Consider the following 11,757-nt stretch of genomic DNA (forward strand, 5'->3'; position numbering starts at 1 on the left):
ACTTGCTTACTTTTCCACCAATCGGACTTGAGAATCTAAAGCAAGTGTTTTCTCAAATATTCTTGCCAAAAACATGGGTTTTCATCACATTAACATTGCGGTTGTCTTCGAAGCTGGTGGGTACTTAATTCCGGATGTCTTCGAAGCTGGTGGGTACTTAATTCCGGATCTCCTAGGTGGAGACGCATCCCATGTGTTGATGCCGGCGCGGGGCGCGCCCCCAATTCCAGTTCTCCTATGGATGCCTTCTCAAACGCCACGCCATTCCTTGGGCATCAAATATGTGCTTGCGTACGTACGTGCGTGCGGATGTGCGTGTGCATAGTTGAGGAAGCGCTGCAAGCGGAGGGTGGGGAAGCTTCAATTACGGTCTACCAGTATTTTCCTAACTCTCGTTGAGAAGTGAATTTTAATTTCCACTGGTACCTGCAACTTCAGTGATCGTACTCTGACTGGCAGCATTTACTGCTCGTAACACACTGACTAAAGTAAAAGTGACGCCAACTGCTGCGGCGGCCGCTTCTGCTCTGGTCGACTGTTGGTTACAGATTCCTGCCTCTTTCTTTTCCTGCGCTGAGTGTCAACCTTTGCTGGATGCCAGGGGTGCAGTGGTGGACAGGGAATAAAAAAGGTTTTGTTTCTTCGGAATTTAATTTCACAAGTAACTAAATATTTACAATTATGCGTCCTATGAGGAAGTACAGAATTCCCATAGAAACAAGTAGACTCCAAGGAATATTGCCGGCCAAGGTTTGTCCACCCGGAGAGAAAAATCACAAGGAGCAATCGTTAACCCTGGAATTTCAACGTCTTCCCCACTCCATGCTCGAAAACTTACCAGTACTTTCTCCTCTGCCCCCAGAAATGCTCTCACTTCGGAATTGTTCAAAATGCCCAGGTGAATTGATTAATACTGAAATTTGAAAGACAAAAAAAAGATGGAGAGGAAAGTATTAATCCAGTTACTTTGCACACGATAGCTAAATTAAGGTATTTCCTCAGAATAATCATGTTGGTTTTTAGCCATGACTGAAAGTGGACATACTCACCACCACCACCGCCATTTCTTCTTTTGTTTGTGGCACCACTGAGGCGCCACTGGCCCTGCTCACCTTGGTATTCTGAAAAGAGTGTAGTTTGTTTTACCTTTCCTTGTTCTGATCAATTTGGGGGGGCCCATTAACTATGAAGATGCAGGTCCTCATTCCAACGTGGTATGCAATATATTCTCTTTTTATACATGAAATATAAATGTATGATTTATTTGTAATTCAATATATTTTTATAATTTGGAGTAGATGGAGTCATTCATTAAGTTTGAAATTCGAAAGGAGCTTCATCCAACCTCTGTCCTTTAAGAATTTTCTCAGAAGTAAGGGAGTCAGTTTTATGCCATCTAAGCGGGAAATTGAATCATCCTTCTTCAAGGGATTTTACTATCCTAAGAGGAAAGAGTTAAAGATATTGTCTGATAACAAATGGCACAGGTAGACCACTTTACAATAAAGCCCACAGTCAATAAACTGGACTCACAATCTAAATTTCCAGATATTTTTGTGGCCTAATTATAACTATAGACCAGTAACCAAAGGTCACTAGACATCTAAAGTGTCTCATATCAAAGACAAAGATAAAAGTGAACTAGAAAAAAATAGCAGAAAATATTATGCAGAGAGAAGAAAACTCAAGGATGTTATTACATCTATTCTTTTTTTTTAAAAAAAAAAAAGAATGCTGTACAAAAGAGTAACTCAGATACAGAAGTCTCTTAAAATTGAAATTGTGAGAGAAGAAATGAAAAACTTAATGGAGTATTTGGAATAAAATGTGAAGGACATATTCCAGAATATGGAGTAAAAATACAAAGGGAAATTCCAGCAGTCATGCTCCTTGGTATATACCCAAATTAACTGAAAAATCTATGTCCACACAAAAACCTGCACAAGAATGTTATAGCAGCTTTATTCATAATTGCCAAAACTTGGAAGCAATCAAAATGTCCTTCGAAAAATAAACAAAATGTGGTACATTCATACAATGGAATATTATTCAGTAATAAAAATAAATGTGCTGTCAAACCACAAAAAAACATGAAGAACCTTAAAAGCATATTGCTAAATAATAGGAGCCAATTTGAAAAGGCTGCATATTGTATTATCCCAACCATATAACATTCTGGAAAAGGTAAAACTAAAGAACAGTAAAAAGGTCAGTAGTTGGGGAGTGAGAGGGATTTAGGAACAAAGATGTGGAGTACAGGGCAGTAAAACTATTCTCTGTGATACAGTAATCATGGACACAAGTCGTTATACATTTGTCAAAACCCATAGAATGTACAACACAAAGAGTGAGCCCTAATATAAATTATGAATTTCAGTTAATAAGAATATGTTAATATTGTTTAATCAGTTGTAACAAATGTACCACAATAACATAAGATGTAAATAATAGAAGAAGCTGTGGGGGAGGGGAGAGGGTATGCAGGAACTCTGTATTTTCCTATCAATTTTTCTGTAAATCTAAAACTGCCAAAAAAAATAAAGCCTATTTAAAAATACAAACAGAATGCAAATAGGGGGTAGTAAATTAAAAAAAGAAAAGTAGAGGAAACATCCTGGAGGTTTAAAATCCAAGTATAAGAAATTCCAGAAAACAAAAAAGAAAGGAGAGAGAAGAGAGAATATGTAAGTGAGAAAATCAACAAGAACAAAAAAATCAAGCTAATTTCCCAAACTGAAGTACGTCATTTTCCAAATTTAATGATATAATAGAGCTCCCAGAACAGGGAATGAAAATAGAAACACACAAAGGCATATCTTTCAGACATATTAGGATATTGAGGGCCAAGAAATCACCCTGAAAGAGAGAAAAGCTAATTACACATGAAACCTAGTAATTAGAATGACTTTGTAATTCCTGAAAGCAATACTGGAAGCTAGAAAAAAATGGAGTACTCTTTCAAAATTCTGAAAGAAAATATTACCCAGCCTAGCATTGCATACCCAACCAAACATGCAAGTGTTAGAGAAACATAAACAATGTTCTCCAACACCCAACTACTCAAAAATCTTATCTCCAATGAATTCTTTCTCAGAAAGCTACTCTACAATGTACTCCGCCTAAAGGAGAAGACAAATTCAGATAGAAAAGGACTTGGAAATGTACAGGATGATGGTGAAGGAAGACATCAGGATGAAAACTGTATAGCAAGTACAGAAATCACTCAATTTCTTTTTTGGCAAACTTTAATGGTTATTTGCGGTAATTTAAAAAAAACAATTCTAATGTTCAGGAAGCAATACATCATGAGAGATCACTGAATAATATTTGCCAATCATATAAACAGTGAATACTAATTCAACAAAAATTATGATATAACTATATTTGGAAGTAAGATTGATGGGAAGGGTGTCTGTATATGGTGGTGTTTAAGGTGAGGAAACAAAGATGAATCTTATGTTTGTATAATGGGTAATCAATAGAAAATACTAAACAAAAAAAAATAAGTAGAAATAAAAGCATGTGTATTAGTTAGAATACAATTTTGTGTTTATTAACAAATATACAAACTATAACTAAAAGGAAGCAGACATTTACTGACCTGTCACTAATGGTTTGAAGGTATATATAACCCAGGTTGATGCTTTGGCTCCATGGTGTTGGTTCTAGTCTTCTATCTCATGGCTCCCTTTTTCCTATGGTGTTGCTGGGTCCAATCTCTTTCTATTTCCTGACTCCTTTATTCCTATGGTGTTGCTTTTTCCAGCAAGCAGATCCAGTAGAAAGAGAGAAGTGGAAGGTATTTCTTTTCTCTTTTGTGCATAACTAGAAGCTTTACATATACTTTCTCTCTAATGCCCTAGTTTAGAAATTGGTCACATGACCATGCTTAGCAGCAAGGAAGGTTGTGCATTGTAATCTTCTCATGAGTGGCTATGAGCTCTACTAAATTCCCATTTCTTTTTTTTTTAAGATTGGCACCTGAGCTAACATCTGTTGCCAATCTTTCTTTTTTTTTTTTCACTGGCGAAACCTGGGCTGCTGAAGCAGCATGTGCAAACTTAACCACTCAGCCATGGGGTCAGCCCCTAAATTTCCATTTCTTGGAAGAAAAGAACAAATATTGGTGGCCAACTAGCCATCTCTGCCATAGCATGATATTTGGAGATATGCTAGTAAAAACAAAAACAACAGCACAAACAAACAAAAAAGCCAAATGGCAGAAAATCTTTGCCTCTACCAAGGGGGAATAAGACAGGAGGAAGAGGACCACTTTTTTACGTACATATATTTTTGAAGTACTTAAGATTTTATAACATGCATTAACTTTGATCAAAAAAATTTTAATTAGAAAAATAAGCTTTGAACTGAGAGCCAAGGTATGGATAAAAATTCATCCAAGTTAAAATGAGAAAGGGCATGAGCATTCCATGAGGGGAGATGGCTTGTTGGGAGATAGGGGAAATAGATTCTTCTTGATACAAAACCACGAATTGGACTGGGCAAGGAAAACAAGGTTGAAGGAAGTGGATTAGCTGAGGTTGAAGATCCAGGCAGGTCAATATAGCAAACACTAAAATATAAGGACTTTTCCAAGTAAGAAGAGAAAACGATGCTTTGTGACAAGCAAAAGAGGGTCTTCACTCAAGAAGTTAGTGCAGCCTAAGGGAAAGTGTCCTTACATTAAGAGTGTGAGAATGCAGCAGGGATTTCGTTCCTTCAGCATTTCCCCCATGTTTCCTGTTGTTCATCCTATGATTGATTTGCTTTGGCTTCAGAAGAAAAATCTTCATGACCGTCTTCCATTTTCAGATTTAAGGATGTTCCCTGATCAGCCACTCACAAGCTTCAGCGCTCCAGCCACAATGATTTCTCAACGCTTTTCTAGATACTCCTGGCCTCCTCCTTTGCTCAGGCCCTTTCCTCACTCTGGGATACTCTCTCTCTTTGCTACCCATAGACAACTTGCTCTTGAAGACTCACCTTCAGTATTACCTTCTTTTCCCAGGCGTTTATGATTCATTCTGATTAGTCACAATTAATCCCTACTCGTGTTCATTCATGTGTCTTTTATTCATTCCATGAAACAAACCAGTCAAAAACCAAAAAGGCAGCTGAAACAGCTTTCTCACCCTTTCCGAAATCATATTCTCCCTAGAGGTGAGTCTCAACATTTTTGGCACCGTATCCAGTGAAAAATCGAATGAAAGTTAGGCAATCTCTCTGCTAGAAAGCCACCCGAGAAATGCACAGGTTACTTGAGGGGAAATCAGAATTCATGGTTCTTCTGATGATGACCTGGGATGAGAGCCCCATGAATTAAGGATTCTTCTCTACGCAATTTCACCCTTATAGTACTGAAGAAGCGGCAATAACACTAAGTAGGAATGGAGCATTGCGCTATTCAGATCCATCATCTAATTTTCTAAACTGTTTTACTAGCCATGAAGTAGGATTTGGGATTCGCCAGCTTCTCTGAGGTCGACTCGCTTGGGGCCGGCTCTAGGAACCTGAGTCCCCTGCAGGCTCAGGGACGCGCTGTCGGGCCACGAGGATCCTATAGAGGCGCGGGATGAGGCTACCCCGAACCTGGAGGATGACTGCAAACTCCTGGTCTCCCCAGGTCGTCTGGGCCACGCCCACTGCCGGCCCGGACTTCACCATGATGCGCCTCCAGCCCAGAGCCAGGCAGCCCGAGAAAGGAAACGAAGACCCAGGCAAATGTGTTTCTATCACGTCTCAACCACTTTTATGACTCCTGTGAAAACTAAACCCGTTTTTTTCCCCCATCGCTGTTTTCCCACTCCACTTCCTTGTGTGTCCGTGTGGATATCTACCCGAGATGTCCAGTGAGTTCCCAAGTATGAACTGTAAAATAAAGTACTTAGAAGTCAGTCTTTGTCCTGACGAGGTGGCCGAGTGGTTAAGGCGATGGACTGCTAATCCATTGTGCTCTGCACGCGTGGGTTCGAATCCCACCCTCGTCGATGAGGCATTTTAGTAAAGAGGGCGGCTCGAAAGGAAAGAGGGATATATTTCAACTTCAGCCAATATACCCAGATTGATGTTTAACTTTGAATCGCCCTCACTAGGAGAAAACTGCTGCCATCCCTTCCCTACTCCCGAACTATTACTACGGTTTGCGTGGGTTTTCTTCTTTATGGTCGATTGGGTATTGATTGTCAATATTGTGTAAGTGGGGTGCTTCATGTGATTAATCAAGTTCCTTCTGGTAGGCTTCCTTCCAAGTGCTTGCGAAAGGAGGTGGAAGGAAAAAATGAAAGACAAATGGAGCTGGCAAAAAGCGGGCAGAAACTGGAGTTTGGTCATTCCAGTCCGTCCTTTTAGAAATTATTACTCCTATAAGCAATAAAATAAATTCATCAAAAAAGATAAGGTCAATAGAAAAAAAACAACAGTACAAATACACCAAGGCAGAATTTCGGTTACTTAGATTTTCAAGAACAAATCTACCTACTGAAATTGGTGAAATGTATAGCATTGAAGAGATGTCCACCAGAGTTTTTAAAAGATTAAGAAATTCCGAAGTAAGTTAGTTTCAAGTGACAACCACACAAACCAAAAAATTTACTCTTATAGTGGTCAGATCCTCTTTTCCCGATCTTGGGTATATTTGTACGTCCTTTACATGGCCTTCTAACAACAACATAGAAGTAAAAATTCATTTTTTCTGATTAAGAACATCACACACATTTTTCTTTTAAACTCGGTCTTCTTTATGATAATTTTAACAGCTGCATTATACTCGAAGGAGTTGACATACATACTATAATCTACTTTAGCCATTCTTCTTTGTTTCATTTATTCACCTTTTTTTTAAGAGAATTAGTGGTACAAAAATTGTTTATAGGTCAACTGTCAAAGGCTGTGAACATTTTATGTATAGTAATTAGCCAATTCTGTTTGTTTGTCTTGTTTCTGTTTACAATGCAATCACTAATACAAGATAGACCCAGTTTCCCTGAAGACACTTGATAAACTGGAATTATTATTATATATATACTTTATGTTTACATAGAATAGAATATTTTATGTGTTTTAAAATATGCGGTAAGTAAATGGTCAGTTTTTCCAAATTTTGTTCTCTAATTAGGTTTTTATCTGATGTAAACCTATAAGTCCCTAGAATTACTTACTGCAAACATTTCTCCTGTTATGTTTTAAATAGATATTTTAAATAATTTAGTCATAGAAATTTTTAAAATACACTAAAAGTTAGAGTAATTTATTGTAGTATAAAAATAGCCATGTACTCATCTTAGAGTTTCCATTTCTATCACATTTCTGAAATTTTTTAAATAATGTTTTTTAATATTTAAACTTTTTACTGTAAAATTCATCACACATGCAGAAAAATACATAAAATATACATGCCAACTGACACAGTTCTAAAGCAAGCACCTGTGTCGCTGCGACATAGATCAAGAAGTAGAACATGGCCAGCATCTAGTACGTGCCGCTTGTGTCCTCTTCCAATCACTGTCTCCCAAGGGTAACTACCAACCTGATTTTTATTTTATGACTTTCTCGCATTTTCGTCATTATTTTATCACCAGGTTTTGCATTCTTAAACACTGTTGTTTACCTACCTCTGAACTTTGTGTAAATAGAATCCAATGTACTTCTTTTTCCACTTTTTCCATTAATAATATTCTGTAAGTTTCATATTGTTGCCATAGATGTATTCGATCTATTTCCATTTCTGTAGAGTATGTCAGAGCATGAATATAACTCAACTTATTTATCGTTTGTATTCGTTGTCTATTGCTGTGTAGCGAATTACCCCAAAACTTAGTTGCATAAAACAACATTTATTATCTTCCAATTTCTGTGGCTTAGGATTCCAGGTGCGGCTTATCTGGGTCCTCTGGCTCAGGGTCCTTCACGTGGCTATAGTCAAAGGTGCGGGCAGAGGCTTCAGCCATCTTAAGTTTAGACTGGGGAAAGATGGTCTTGCAAGATCACTGTGATGGTTGTTGGCAGGATTCATTTTCCCCTAGGCTGTTAGATTGAAGACCTAAATCCTTGCAAGCTGTTGTCTGAAGGCCACTCTCAGTTTCTTGCCATTCGGATTCTCCACAGGACATCTCACAACACAGTGGCTTGCTTCATCAGAGCAAGCAAGTGAGAAGAGCCAGGGAGAGTGTGAGCAAGACAGAACTCACAATCTTTTATAACCTAATTTTGGAAACGACATCCCATCACTTTTGCTATATTCTGTTCACTGCAAGTGATTCAGTAGATCCAGGTCATGCTCAAGGGGATGAGATTACCAAGGGCATGAATAATGACAACTGGGAATCACTGGGGGCCATCTTAGAAGCTGCCTACCACACCGTTGACAGTGTTGATGAATATTTGTGCTTCCCTCTTTCACTATTATAAATTTTACTCCTAGGACTATTCTTGTACATTTCTTGTCATGCACACATTTCTGAGTCATAAATTATGGATATGTCTAACTTAATAAAATGATAACACTTTTCTCTAAAGTGTTTACATTGGTTTATATCCCACTGGCAGCCCACATCCTCACCTCCACATTATATTGTTCTTTGTAATGTTAGTTGTTTGGTGGTTGTACAGTGGTATACCATTGTGTTTAATTTTCTGTGATGGAAATTTCACATATATACAAAGAGAGGAAGAATAATGTAAAGAACTCATGAGTCCTATGTGCCAATCACCTACTTTCAAATAGTTTTCAGTATTTTGCCAAGAAAGAAAATTCTGACATCATATTGTTCTTGAAAATATTTGTCCCCTCCACCACACACCCCAAAACCGCCCCACAACCACCCCACCAAAAACCACAAACATATTTCCCCGCCAGAAAAAAGGAAAATATTTGCCCTGTATCTCTAATGGACAAAGATATTATATATGATTACATCTAACATGATTAGCAATAATTCTTCAATATTGTCAATACCCAGACTTGTTCAAATTTCCACTTAAAATCCTTTTCACAGGGTAGTTTGTTCAAATTAATGCCCCAGTTTGTGCCTCCATGTGCATCCGTGCACGTTTATAATCTAATCTATCTATTACAAAGTTCTAGGGCAACTTGTCATGTTCATGTCATGTCATCCATGGGTAATTTCATAATCTTTATGTAGATCATTTAGTCATCAAAAATTGCAACATGATGAATTTCAAATTTCTTTTGCATATTGTACTGGGAAATGTTCTATGAAGAATAATTTTCCCTCATCAAATATCGTGTTACTCTGAGATACATTTTATATAGAAAAGGCAAGATGAATGCTTGATTCTTACTATTTATTTGATAATTTTCGGAATAATTTGGTGTCCTAGAAAAGGAGAACTTTACGAGTTTTTTTAGTATCATTATAAACATGACTTTTTAAAAATTTTATACATTTTAGTATATCATAGTTATTATTTTTTGTGATACAACATACATACAAAGTTTTGAATAAATTATAAGGGTACAGCTCAATAAATTGTATCATTATACCTGTGTAACCTGTAAAAATTAGATCACTGCTTGTATCCCAAAAGCTGCTGTGTATCCCCTTCCAATCATTAATACCTCACTCCTCCACAAATGCAACATTTATTCTGATGTCTACTATCATATTGGTGTTTTCTATAATTGAATTTTACAGAAGTATTTCTTACAATAAGTATTTCATGTGCCTAGCTTTTGTACAGTATTATCTTGGTGAAATAGATCCATGTTGTTAACATTCATTGTCATTGTGGTATGCTGTTCCATAGTTTGGATACCCACAATTTATTTATCTATTCTACTGTTGATTGACTTTTTTCCAAATCTTGGCTATTATAAAATACTTTGTTAGAGATTTTTTCTACATATCTTGTAGTACACATCTGCACTGAATCTATATGCAAAAGTGAAATGTTGACTCCAAGGTTATCCATATGCTCAACTAAATTAGATAATTCAAAAGAATTTCTGTAAAGATAGTATCAGCGCAACTGCAGCATAAATAAATTTCTGTTGCTTCACATTTTTTCCAAAATTTGATATGGTCAGGTGTTATAATTTTAGTATTTTCATGGCTGTTAATGGGCTCAAATTGCCTGTATATTCTGTAATTACCTGATTACTAATTCAGTTAAGTGCTTTTTCCATATCATCATCACTCTTAGACATTCCGTTTTGTGAAGTGCCTCTTCAAATTGCTTGATCATTTTTTGCTTCCCTGTCCTTTTCTTATTGATCATCATCACTCTTAGACATTCCGTTTTGTGAAGTGCCTCTTCAAATTGCTTGATCATTTTTTGCTTCCCTGTCCTTTTCTTATTGATTTGTAGTAGTCCTTTATATATTTTGTCTACAAGCTCTTTGCTTATTACATGTGTTACAAACACATCCCCTACTCTATAACTTTCTTTTTGAACTTCTTAACCCCCTAATGATAGCTTGATGAACAAAAGATTTTAATTTTAATGAATCCAAATTATATATACATATATATGCATTTTTGCTTCCTATGTATTATATATGTACAAATGTTTTACTAGTATTTTTGTTTTGTTTTCAAAATCATCTCTCCCTAGAAATCATAAAAATATTTTCCTTTATTAACATTTGGAGGTTATATTGTTCTACCTTTTATATTTCCATCTACAATGCACTAGAACTAATATTTATTTTTAGTGAAAAGAAAAATCAATCAAAATATCTATCTATTTGTTGATCTATCGTATATCTATAGATAAATATAGCCATTTTGGGATTCAAATGACCAAACACCATTTGTTGAAAAGACCATCTTTTCCCCCTTTGCTCTGTCAAATCACCTTTACCATCTACATCAAATGCCCATATATGTGTGGTGCTTTTCAGCTATCTATTCTCTCCATTTGTCAATTATCTAACTTTACAACAATATGCGACTGTCTTATTTACCATTGCTTTGTCATAAGTCTTGACCCCTTGTTCCTCTTTAAGATTTGCCTGTTCTATATTGCCTTTTTGTATTTCCGTATACATTTTAGAGTCATTTTGTAAATTTCTACCAAAAAGAAGGCTGCTGTGCTTTTGGATAATATTGCTTCAATCTACAAATCAATTTGAACGTAATAGACACCTTTAAAATATTGAATTTTACCATGCACATTATACCCTTCGGTTACTTATATCTCCTCTAATTTATCTCAATACTGTCTTATAGAAATGTACCCCATATTTTACTATATATGTTGTAGATATTTGTATCTAAATATCTAAATTATGTTATTAAACATGGTATATTTAAATATGCTATTATATAGGATGTTATTTTTGAAATTCTTTTGCTTACTAATACATTTAAAACCAATTTATTTTTATGTACCAGTCATAGAAAGCCTGATGTTAGTTCATCATGTGGATATTGATTTGAAGAGAAGCAGGTCTGCCATCAGAAATGCCATATTAGGAAATGTTGACCTCACATCAGGGGATGCAGTATTTGCATGTGTGTACAGGTCATTAGACCATACAGAAAGTTCAGTTTGCAGTGAGGACAATCTCTCATACCAAGGGTGCCAGGAGGAGCATAACTCAAACACTTCACCTCCAAATTCTTCCACACAATTTTAGGGAAAGAAATAGTGGTGAGAGGAACGTAAAACTGAGATGAGACGTTTGTATGTGAAAGAGAAAATATTCCACTGAAACGCACTGTTAATGTAACTTTGAACATTTTGGACAAGAATGAATCTTTAATTTCTGGCATTATGGAGTGGGTGGGTGCTAGA

General features: G+C 36.3%; 1 non-coding gene across 1 annotated transcript; it reads left to right on the forward strand.

Annotated features, from left to right (window-relative positions):
- Positions 1–5,905: 5,905 nt before the first annotated feature.
- TRNAS-GCU (transfer RNA serine (anticodon GCU)) lies at positions 5,906–5,987 on the forward strand. The gene has a single exon. It is a non-coding gene; the product is annotated as a tRNA-Ser (tRNA).
- The last annotated feature ends 5,770 nt before the right edge of the window (positions 5,988–11,757 follow it).

This window comes from Equus caballus, chromosome 20 (assembly GCF_041296265.1).
Source record: "Equus caballus isolate H_3958 breed thoroughbred chromosome 20, TB-T2T, whole genome shotgun sequence".
In the NCBI taxonomy this organism is placed as follows: domain Eukaryota; kingdom Metazoa; phylum Chordata; class Mammalia; order Perissodactyla; family Equidae; genus Equus; species Equus caballus.